The following is an 11,763-nucleotide window of genomic DNA, read 5'->3' as shown; positions in this document are numbered from 1 at the left end:
ACACCTACACAAAAGACTAAACCATAAGGATCAGGATTGGCAAGTGACATTAATCGGTGCCATTTTCCCAAAAGATTAGTCCACTGGCCATTTTAATCTTTTTGAGGTGTAGTAGTCCTCATCTTTCCCAGTATTTTGTTTAGCAGCCGATTTTTTTTTTCTTTCTTCAGTTTACTCCACCCTTTTTCCGAGACATCTGGATTAATATTCCCTCCCTGCCCCTTCCCCAGAAAACACCTTGGTGCAAATATGTGGAAAATGTGGTAGGGACATTACCTGGGGATTCCTGGGATTTACCCCACTGATGGGGAGGGTGCAGCATTAGGTCCGCAGCAGGAGGAGGTACCACCCTATTGTAGGTTTGTAAACAAGTGAGGAGGGGGTTTCTTTGATTTGCTTTTTCTTTCATGTTGGCCTGTTGTCTGCTTAGAGGGTTGCATGTTGAAGTTGTGTTCTGGTTAGCACCATGACCCCCATAGAAAGGAGGATCCTGGAAGCAGTGTGAAAGATGTCTGCAGGCAGCTTATGTAGTTCAAACCACTCCCTAATAGGTCACTTGGGGAACTTTCAATCTGCTGTTTGCTGAAGACCTTACATTTATGGGTAGGTAATTAGCCACAGTCCACATGGGACCATGGCCAACTCTTCCCTTTCTATTAGAGAGGGAGAGACAATTACTTATATAGCTTAAGGAGCACCAGTCCATATCAAGCAAGAGACAAAAACAAAAATATCTGGAAAAACTCAGCAGGTCTGACAACATCTGTGGAGAGGAATACAGTTAACGTTTTGAATCCGTATGACTCTTCATCAGAACTAAGGAAATATTCCCTTACGGATCATACGGACTCAAAACGTTAACTGTATTCCTCTCCGCAGATGCTGTCAGACCTGCTGAGTTTTTCCGGCTATTTTAGTTTTTCTTTCAGGTTTCCAGCATCCGCAGTATTTTGCTTTTATCAAGCAAGAGACAGGTGAGGAGGCAGATCCCAAGTCGAGCTCAGACGGAACAGGAATGGAACCACGCTACTGGCATTATTCTGAACCACACACTAGCTATCTAAGCTAACCAATCCTCTCTTGCAATTATATTTCTTTTATATATTCATTTATTGGGATCTGGATAAGCCAACATTTGTTGCTATTCCTAATTGCCCTTGAGAATTCTCCCCCCGCCGCCCCCTCCCCTCCCCATCCCCAACCTTTTCCAAACTCCCCCCTATTTCAACAGCTTAAAACCAACAATATCTCCACCTCTCTTCAGTTCCGAAGAAGTCATCTTGGGCGCAAAACAATAAATCTGTTTCTCTCTCCACAGATGCTGCTAGACCTGCTGAGTTTTTCCAGTGCTTTCTGTTTTAATTTCAGGTCTCCAGCATCCATAGTATTTTGTTTTCATTATGCCCTTGAGAATCGTCTTGTATAGTGCCTTTCAAAAACTCAGTTTGTCCCAAAGCACTTTACAGTTAATTATTTATTTTGGGAGTATAGTGGCTACTGTAATATAGAAACTTGGCAATCAATTTGCATATAGCAATGTTTCACAATCAGCAATGAGAAAGTGCCCAGATAATCTGTTTTCTTCTAGTGATGTTTGTTGCGGGTTAGTTTTTTGCCAGGACATCACGAAGAACTCTCCAGTTCATCTTCAAAAAGTGTTATTGCATATTTTACTTCAATTTGAGGCAGACAGTTGAACATCTCATCCAAAAGACAACATATCAAACAATGCAGCACCCCCTTCACTGAAATGTCAAGCTTAAAGATTATGGGCCATCGATCTGGTCGGGAGGAAACGACTCTCATTCCTCCGGTCTGGGTATTCTGCTGCGGGGAGGCAACTTCACCGTCTCCGAGGTTAAGGGGGTGGTGAGCGAGCGCCTCCCCGTAGCAGACGTAATGTACATGAATGCTCCACTCCGGTTAATTAATGTGTACGCCCCGGCACAAAAGGGCAAGTGGCTGGCAGTTTTTCAGCATCTCCCACTGCTGCTGGCGACCTCCAGGCCGGTCATTCTGGGTGGTGACTTCAACTGCATCATTGCTGGTTCTGGACAATCCGGCAGGGCCGACAGCAGATTGGACGCTACGTCCAGATCCTTGATGAAAACAGTTATGGATGCCAAGCTGCACGACGTCTTCTGTAACCCTGCAGACGGAGCACAGCGTAGATGCACCTGGTCGCAGCCAGACGGGTCCATCCATCCCTGGATAGACTTCCTGTTTTTGTCCCGTGCGTTCGCAGTCAGATCCACCGATGTCAAGCCAGTGTTCTTCTTTGACCACTGCCTCCTACTGGCTGACTGTCACTTAGAGGAAGACCAGAGGGTGGGCAGGGGGGCATGGAAGCTAAACGTGCAACTGTTGACCCCAGAGAACATTGAGGAGCTCAAGAGGGATTACAAAGGTTGGAGAACCATGAAACCCTTCTTTGAGTCCCTGACACACTGGTGGAAAGCGATCAAGGGTACATTAAGAGATTTTTCATCCTCAAAGGTGCCCAGAAAGCTAGAAAGGAACAGAGAGAAATGTCCCAACTCCAGAAAAACATGCAGAACCTGCTCTGGCTGCAGTCGATGGGGTTCGATGTCAAGGAGGAACTCCAAGAGGTGAAGAGCCAGCAAGCCTCGCTCTTTGCCTTGGAGGCCTCCAAGATCATCTTGGAGTACAGAATCTGCTCCGTGGAGCAGGATGAGACATGCTCACGTTTCTTCTTCCAAAATGTACACAGAGAGAGCTCTGTGATCAGCAGCCTGAAGGAAGAAGATGGCTCAGTAAAGTAATCGCAGTCCGACATTTTGAGGATCAGCAAATCCTTTTATGCTGGATTGTATGATGTGAAGCCCACAGACAGCCTCCCAGTCCTTCCTGTCCTCTGTCACGGAGATCTTAGACGACAGTACACAGGAGAGCCTGGACAAACTGCTAACTCCTGACAAACTGACTAAGGCCTTTGAGTCCTTCGAGAAGAATAAAACTCCCGGAAGCGACAGTTTGCCGGTGGAGTTCTATTCGGCTCTGTGGGACTGGATTGGCCCAAACCTGCTAGAGGTGTACGAGAGTATGCTTCTGGTTGGCAGCATGTCAGAATCCATGAGGAAAGGCATCATCACCCTCATCTACAAGCACAAGGAGGAAAGGGAGGAAATTAGAAATTGGCAACCCATTTCATTTTTTTGTCCAAGGTCATCGCCAATCGGGTCAAGCGCGCTCTGGAATTGGTGGTCCACCCTGACCAGATCTGCGCTGTGCTGGGCAGGAAGATCTCTGATAGCCTCGCGCTGCTCAGGGATATGGTTGCCTATGTACAGGACAGGGGTGTAGACACCTGTCTCAACAGCCTGGATCAGGAGAAGGCCTTTGACAGAATATCGCACACCTACAGGGTGGATGTGCTCTCCATAATGGGGTTTGGGGAGGGAATTCACAATTGGATCCAACTGCTCTACACTAACATCAGTCGCACAGTCTCAATCAATGGGTGGGAATCAGATGGCTTTCCTATTAACTCTGGAGTCAGGCAGGGCTGCCCTCTCTCCCCTGTCCTGTTTGTGTATTGCATGAGTCTTTGCTGAGTCCATCAGGAAGGATCCGGGCATAAGAGAAGTGACAATCCAAGGCAGTGGAGGCACTCAGGTCAAAGCCTCCCCGTACATGGATGATGTCGCCATCTTCTGCTCGGATCCACTGTCGGTGCGCAGATGGATCCACATCTGCGACCAGTTCGAACTGGCCTCGAGAGCCAAGGTAAATCGTGGGAAGAGCGAGGCCATGTTCTTTGGGAACTGGGCTGACCGATCCTTTGTCTCCTTCACCGTCAGGGTTGACGGCCTGAAGGTGTTGGGGATATGGTTCGGAGGGACCAGGGTATGCGTTAGAAACTGGAAGGAGCGACAGTCTATGGTGAAAAGAAAACTGGGCATGGCCTCTCCATTGCGGGTAAGAACCTGGTCATCAGGTGTGAGGCACTCTCACTGTTGCTGTACGTGGCGCAGGTCTGGCCCATTCCAGACTCCTGCGCGATGGCGATCAGCCGAGCCATCTTCTGCTTTATCTGGAGGTTGAAAATGGATCATGTCCACAGGGACGCGATGTACAAGCCTCTAGATAAAGAGGGAAAAAACGTGCCCAACATCGCCCTCATACTGATGGCCACCTTTGTGTACGGCTGCATCAAGCGGTGCGTAGACCCTCAGTACGTAAACACCAAGTGTCACTACGTGCTGAGGTTCAACCTGTCCCCGGTGTTGCGAAGGATGGGTCTGGCCACACTGCCGTGGAACGCTCCAAGTAATTGGACCATGCTGTACCACCTGTCCCTCGTGGAAAAATTTATGCAGAGAAACACCTTTGACCACAAGTCCATCAGGCAGTGGTCGGCACGTAGAGGCCCTGAGGGAAAAGGAGAGGGTGGATCCTGTGGGATTGTTCCCCGAGCAGACGGTCAAAGTCATTTGGCACAATGCCTCATCACCAGAACTTTCCAACAAGAACCAAGATGTGGCTTGGCTGGTGGTGAGAAAGGCCCTCCCCGTCAGATCCTTCCAACACACCGGGGAGTCTCACCCTGTCTGCACGCTGCCCTTAAGGTGGAAGTGGTAAGGTCTGGAGAGAAATGCAGTGGTTTCTGTCGAGGTTCATCCCAAGCAATTCTGTGACACAGGACTCTGTGCTCTACGGGCTGATCCCAGGGACACGCACTGAGACAAACATCAACTGCAGCTGGAGAATCATCAACTCAGTGAAAGACACTCTTTGGTCTGCCCGAAATTTGTTGGTCTTCCAGTGCAAAGAGTTGTCTCCGACCGAGGGTTGCAGACTGGCACATTCCAAAGTCCAGGACTACGTGCTGAGGGATGCTCTAAAGCTTGGGGCAGCTGCTGCAAAGGCTCAATGGGGAAGGGTCGCTGCCTAAGACCTTTCTGCCACAGTGCACCGAGGGACTGGGAACTGTTGAGAGCCCCTCAGGCTGTACAGCTCAAACTGAATGTATGCATTGAATACTAATTGTATTATAATTGCATTGAAGCACCTCAGAGTGCAACACGATGCAAGTTGATAACTCCAATACCACTGTCTGATTGTCTGCATTGACCATATTGAAATGGTTGTAATATTCAATGATTTTATTGATGCACCTTGTGATACTTGTGTAAAAGTTGAATCTGATTGTGCTTATGTGATGGTGCTTTTGAAACGGTTTGGAATGTTCTTCCAGATATTTTATGAATAAAGTATATTTTTCCAAAAAAAAATTAAAGGTTATGAATATCCTGATGGTGGAGTCACTCTTTGCTCTGTTGTGCAACGGGACCGTGTGGTGACTGTGTATCTCTACAACCCCGACGTCCCTGCCGCCGATGTGCTCACTTTCCTCGGCAGGTATGTCGTCAAGGTTGGGAGCTGCACCGAGGTTAAAGACGCCTTCGGGATTTGGACAAGCAAACACCAGATCAAGGTCACGCTCAAGGCCGATGATAAGGGAGCCAGCCTCCACCCTCCTTCCAGCTTCGCTATCGGGGGAAGCCGTGGCTACTTTGTCTACGCTGGGCAGCCCAAACTTTGTTGCTCATGTAGCAAATCTGGTCATGTGGTGGCCAACTGCAGCGCCGCCCTCTGCAAGAACTGCAAACAGGAAGAGCACCAGACAAAGGACTGCAAACAGACTAAGTGCTGCAATCTAGGTGGTGAGGCAGGCCACCTCTACAAGACCTGCCCCAAACGCTGCCTCACTTATGCACAGGCAGCCAAAGCCAACGAGGGGGAAGCAGATGAAATGCTTTGTGTCACTACGACCAAGGACACTTGCAACCCTCCAAACAGCAAGGCCTCTAGTGGGAACAATGGGACAAAGGAGGACACGGAGAGAGACAATTTGGAGGAAAAGATTGATGCAGCAGACAGCCAATCAACTACACTGCCCCCTGAACCTCCCACTCCTCAGGAGAGCAAATCAATGGAGGAGGAAGCAGCGGAAAATCAGCAGGGGGAGTGGCAGCTGGTAAAGAGAGCCAAAAGGAAGAATGGGCTAAGAAGGGAGCAAGCCACTTCCCAGACAAGTGGCAAGAGAAATCTCCCATCCAACACAGATGACAAGGGCAGCTGCGCTTCAGACGAAGAAGGGCAAGGGCGACACCTACAGAAGAAGCGGCAAAGCTCTAGGGAATTGGAGGATGAGACACCCGAGCTCCAGAACATTGGAGACAATGAGGAAGTCAGCACACCCCAACTTTGCCCACAACCCGAAGAGGCCAGCGCACCCCAGCCCCAGGAATCTGGGAGCAGTGAAGTGCTCAGCGCAGCCCAGCTCCGTGAAGCCGGGAGCAGCAACGCCCCAGAGGGGGAGAGGATCGACGAGACTTCTCCAAAAGAGAAGAATTCAAATCTTGTTCTTTGCATGAACCCCCAGATGCCACCTGAGCGGAACATCTCCAATTGGGTGGTTCAGGACAGTTTCCTCAGCCCATCCAAAGTGAGGCAATTTGTGAACACTATGGGTATGCAGGAGCAGACCAAAGGTCTGGAACTCTCAAAGACAACAGATTTGATAAGAGACTAAATGCTTTAAAATGGCTGTAAAGATTGTATCCATAAATGTGCGTAGCATTAAATCTACTACGTAATGTGTTGCGACCTTGGACTACCTTTCCAAGGTCAAAGCTGACCTATTGTTTCTGCAGGAGTGTGCGATACCGCACCTCAGCTCCTACAGGCAATGGTCACAATGGTGGTCCCATGGGCCATCGATCTGCTCGGGAGGAAACGACTCTCATTCCTCCGGCCTGAGTATTCTGCTGCAGGGAGGCAACTTCACAGTCTCCGGGGTTAATGGGGTGGTGGGTGAGCGCCTCCCCGTAGCAGACGTAATGTACAAGAATGCTCCACTCCGGTTTATTAACGTGTACGCCCCGGCATAAAAGGGCGAGTGGCTGGCGATCTTTCAGCAGCTCCCACAGCTGCTGGTGACCTCCAGGCCGGTCATTCTGGGTGGTGACTACAACTGCATCATCGATGCGGCTGGACAATCCGGCAGGGCCAACAGCAGATTGGACGCCACGTCCAGATCCCTGATGGAAACAGTTAAGGATGCCAAGCTGCACAATATCTTCAGCAACACTGCAGATGGACCGCAGCATAGATACACCTGGTCACAGCCAGATGGGTCCATCCGTCCCTGGATAGACTTCCTGTTTGTGTCCCGTGCTTCGCAGGCAGATTCACCAACGTCAAGCCAGTGTTCTTCTTTGACCACTGCCTGCTTCTGGCTGACTGTCACTTAGAGGAAGACCAGAGGGTGGGCAGGGGGGCATGGAAGCTAAACATGCAACTGCTGACCCCAGAGAACATTGAGGAGCTCAAGAGGGATTACAAAGGTTGGAGAACTGTGAAACCCCTCTTTGAGTCCTTGACGCACTGGTGGGAAGCGATCAAGGGAAACATCAAGAGTTTTTTCATCCTCAAAGGCATCCAGATAACTAGAAAGGAACAGAGGGAAATGTCCCAACTCCAGAAAAACATGCAGAGCCTGCTCCGGCTGCGGTCGATGGGGGTCGATGTCAAGGAGGAACTCCAAGAAGTGAAGAGCCAGCAAGCCTCGCTCTTTGCCTCGGAGGCCTTGAAGATCATCTTCTGGTCCAGAGTCTGCTCCGTGGAGCAGGATGAGACGTGCTCACGTTTCTTCTTCCAAAAGGTACACAGAGAGAGCTCTGTGATCAGCAGCCTGAAGGAAGACGGCTCAGTAAAGTCATCACAGTCCGACATTTTGAGGATCAGCGAATCCTTTTATGCTGGATTGTATGATGTGAAGCCCACAGACAGCCTCCCAGTCCTTCCTGTCCTCTGTCACGGAGATCTTAGACGACAGTACACGGGAGAGCCTGGACAAACCGCTAACTCCTGACAAACTGACTAAGGCCCTTGAGTCCTTCGAGAAGAGTAAAAGTCCCAGAAGCGACGGCTTGCCGGCAGAGTTCTATTCGGCTCTGTGGGACTGGATCGGCTAGAAGTGTACGAGAGTATGCTTCTGGTCAGCAGCACATCAGAATCCATGAGGAAAGGCATCATCACCCTCATCTATAAGCACAAGGAGGAAAGGGAGGAAATTAGAAATTGGCGACCCATTTCACTTTTGAATGTGGACTATAAGATTCTGTCCAAGGTCATCACCAATCAGGTCAAGCGCGCTCTGGAATTGGTGGTCCACCCTGACCAGATCTGCACTGTGCTGGGCAGGAAGATCTCTGACAGCCTCGCGCTGCTCAGGAATACGATTGCCTATGTACAGGACAGGGGTGTGGACACCTGCCTCAACAGCCTGGATCAGGAGAAGACCTTTGACAGAATATTGCACACCTACAGGATGGATGTGCTCTCTAAAATGGGGTTTGGGGAGGGAATTCGCAATTGGATCCAACTGCTCTACACTAACATCAGTAGCACAGTCTCAATCAATGGGTGGGAATCAGATAGCTTTCCTATTAACTCTGGAGTCAGGCAGGGCTGCCCTCTCTCCCCTGTCCTGTTTGTGTGTGGCATAGAACCGTTTGCTGAGTCCATCAGGAAGGATCCGGGCATAAGAGGAGTGACGATCCTAGGCAGCGGAGGCACTCAGGTCAAAGCCTCCCTATACATGGACGATATCGCCGTCTTCTGCTCGGATCCGCTGTCGGTGAGCAGACTGATCCACATCTGCAACCAGTTCGAACTGGCCTCGGGAGCCAAGGTAAATCGTGGGAAGGGCGAGGCCATGTTCTTCAGGAACTGGGCTGACCGATTATTTGTCCCCTTCACCGTCAGGGCTGATAGCCTGAGGGTGCTGGGGATATGGTTCGGAGGGCCCGGGGCATGCATTAGAAACTGGAAAGAGCGAGAGTCTATGGTGCAAATAAAACTGGGCATGTGGGAGCGATGCTCCCTCTCCATTGCAGGTAAGAACCTGGTCATCACGTGTGAGGCACTCTCACTGTCGCTGTACGTGGTGCAGATCTGGCCCATTCCAGACTCTTGCGTGATGGCGATCACCCGAGCCATCTTTCGCTTTATCTGGAGGTCAAAAATGGATCGTGTCCACAGGGACACGATGTACAAGCCTCTAGATAAGGGGGGAAAAACATGCTCAACATCACCCTCATACTGATTGCCACCTTTGTGTGCAGCTGCATCAAGCTGTGTGTAGACCCCCGATACGCAAACACAAAGTGTCACTCCGTGCTGTAGTTCTACCTGTCTCCGGTGTTGCAAAGGATGTGTCTGGCCAAGTAGTTGGACCGTGCTGTACCACCTGTCCCTTGTGGAAAAATTTATGCAGAGAAACACCTTTGACCACAAGTCCATCAGGCAATGGTCGGCACGTAACGTCTTAGAGGCCCTGCGGGAAAAGGACAGGGTGGATCCGGTGGGCTGGTTCCCCGAGCAGACTGTCAAAGTCATTTGGCAGAATGCCTCTTTGCCAGAACTTCCAACAAGCACCAAGATGTAGCTTGGCTGGTGGTGAGAAAGGCCCTCCCCATCAGATCCTTCCAACACACCAGGAGTCTCACCCCCCTCTGCACGCTGCCTTCAATGTGGCTGTGGTGGGGATGAGACCGTTGTTCACCTCCTTGTAGATTGTGCCTTTGCAAAGAAGGTCTGGAGAGAGATGCCATGGTTTCTGTCGAGGTTCATCCCGAGCAGTTCTGTGACAAAGAAATTTGTGCTCTACGGGCTGTTCCTAGGGACACACACCGAGACAAACATCAACTGCAGCTGGAGGATCATCAACTCAGTGAAAGATGCTCTTTGGGCTGCCCGAAACTTGTTGGTCTTCCAGCGCAAAGAGTTGTCCCCGACTGAGTGTTGCAGACTGGCACATTCCAAGGTCCAGGACTACATGCTGAGAGACGCACTAAAGTTTGGGGCAGTCACTGCAAAGGCACAATGGGGAAAGGTCGCTGTCCAAGGCCTTTCTGGCACAGTGCACCGAGGGGCTGGGAATTGTATAGACTCCTCGGGCTGTACGGCTCACAATGAATGTATGCATTGAATAATAGTTGTATTATAATTGTATTGAAGCACCTCAGAGTGCAACATGATGTAAGTTGATGACTCCAATACCATTGCGCTGTCTGACTGTCTGTAATGACCATATTGAAATGATTGTAATGTTCATTGACTGTATTGAAGCACCTCATGATCCATGTGTAAAAGTTGAATCTGATTGTACTTTTTGTGATGGCGATTTTGAAATGTTTTGTAATGTTCTTCCAGATATTTTATGAATAAAGTATACTTTTCTTTAAAAAAAGCTTAAAAATTTTGTACTCAGCTCTTTGGTGTGGGACTTGAACCCACAAACTTCTGACTCAAAATGCTGCCACTGAGCTGCAACTGATATTCCTCAGGGAGCAGGCTTCAGTGTCAGTGGCCAGGAACACAGACACACAAAATGCTTTCTTCTTTTGCTGATGTTAGGTGCCACAGCCCTCCCAGCCCCAGGTTAAGTTCATGGCTCAGCAAAAGTGCATTTAGGCCTGAACAGGAGCAGCACAGGAGGAGGAGGAGAGGGCTGGAAGGATTGAAATAGACCTCATTGATTTCTTGATAAGGTATGGTTTTATGATTACAAATTACCCAAGTGGCATTATATATGTTTCATTCACCCTGCACATAGCCACCCCCCACCCCGTCCACCAATATTAGCCACCCCATTAAACCCTCTAACTCCAAGCTCTTCCTTGTCTCTCTCACTATCCACATCTCATCCTTGCTACCCTCATTTTTCACCTGCCACCTCAGGGAAACATTATCCTCAACTCCCTTCACAGCGTAGTTCCTAACTTCCACCTCCATCTTCTCTGGCTCTCCACTTTCCTGACATTGCCATCGCTGTTGACCGCAAAATGCTTTTTTTTTGCTTTGATGCCGTCAGCCTCACATAACTTTTTATGGACTTCCATCTCCAATCTTCTCCAATTAAGAGCCAGAGGCTTGAGTGTGCATGATGCATAACTGACTTGGTCATCAACTACCAGCTCTGGCTTAACCACTTTAAAATAGTACTGCCACTCTTTCTCTGCAGCCATATCCTCTCAGGGGTACAGGGCAATCTCAATCTCCTCCATCATAGATCACTTGCTCCAAAATCCTTTCACAACTGTTATCACTTTTTATACCATATGAAGAGCTAATGGTTTTCTTTGTCTCCAAAACTGAAGCCATAAACTCAATTACCTCAACTTCCTCCTCCCCACCATCTCTGCTACCCTGGTCCCAAAGGACTTTGTAGCTTGTCTCCCAGTTGTTATCAAATTCACAATAAGGAAGATCAGCCATGCCTTTACTGAATGGCAGAGCAGGCTTGAGGGGCCATTGGCCCACTACTGCTCCAATTTTTTATGTTCTTATCTTTAGGAGTTCCAGCTTTTACTCCCTTAGTCCCGTTCCCGACCAAATGTTTGCAGTCATCATAAGTGCTCCCTTTGCAAAAGCAATGTTTTCCTCCTTCTGCCATCACCCTGTCCTTAATAAGTTCATCCTAGACCCCTCTGTCATTTCCACCTATTGCACCATCTTGTAGCTTCCTTTCTTCCTGAGCTTCTCAAATGTAATGCTAGCACCATGTCCACCTCTCCCACAACTCTCTATTCAAATCCCTTCAGTTTGGTTTCTCTTAAACATGGCACTGAGACCATGCTGCTTAAACAGCAACATACTTTGCAAGAGTTTCACAAAACCGCTCCCTGTTTTCTCATCAACCTTCCACTTGGTTCATCTTTCTACATTCTT

This window comes from Carcharodon carcharias, chromosome 12 (assembly GCF_017639515.1).
Source record: "Carcharodon carcharias isolate sCarCar2 chromosome 12, sCarCar2.pri, whole genome shotgun sequence".
NCBI classification, from domain to species: Eukaryota; Metazoa; Chordata; class Chondrichthyes; order Lamniformes; family Lamnidae; genus Carcharodon; species Carcharodon carcharias.
Note: the sequence above shows the minus strand (reverse complement) of the source record.